Raw genomic sequence first — 835 nt, forward strand, 5'->3', positions numbered from 1 at the left:
GTCTTCATTTCTGTCTGGAGAGTTGAGGGAATAAGCATCCAATCGTTGACTTCCAATTGCTATAAACAAGTCTTCCAAGAGAAGAAGCACTCCGTTGTAAATGGCAGGGGTAGTAGGAGTGTCAACACTACTTGTGATTTGGCGAGTCTGCAGCAAAATGTCATGTCACATTGAGTCTTTGTATTTATTCCAAAGTGAATGTGTGTCTGTCAAGTTGCGAAAAGGTGTCAGAGCTGGTGCGGAGAACGACAGAAAGAGGCCTCTTCAAGCGCATTATCATATTGATCATCTGTATCCGTTTGGAGCAGGCATTTTTGAAACTGCTTCATAAGTGGCCCAACGATTGTCAACCAAGAATTACTGGTTAGGACAGTTTTTGGTGATTATATATATATATATGGAACTAAAACCTACTTCTATACTCCGTTAGGACAGGTTGTAAGAAGGCACATGAAAAAAAAATGAATAAGATTTTAAAAAAGGAAAGATGGTTAATTGAAGATCGATTTATGACTTAGGGTTGTAAACCTGCCTGCTGTCTTCAGTACAATATGCCAAAGTATATAGATGCAAATATTTATACATGCCCATACACAGAACATATATCCGAACGATTTTACTTGTATACTCTACTTAAAACTCATTTTTTTCATCTCAACCAAGTGCTTTTATTATCAAAATAATGTCGCAGCGAATACAATTCGATCAGGAGCAATATATATATATGTCTATATGCATATATGTATGAACTATACATATACGCGCGCGCGTGTGTGTATCAACACATATTTATATATTTATATATGTATATATATATATATATATATATATATAT

This window comes from Octopus bimaculoides, chromosome 24 (assembly GCF_001194135.2).
Source record: "Octopus bimaculoides isolate UCB-OBI-ISO-001 chromosome 24, ASM119413v2, whole genome shotgun sequence".
Taxonomy (NCBI): Eukaryota; Metazoa; Mollusca; class Cephalopoda; order Octopoda; family Octopodidae; genus Octopus; species Octopus bimaculoides.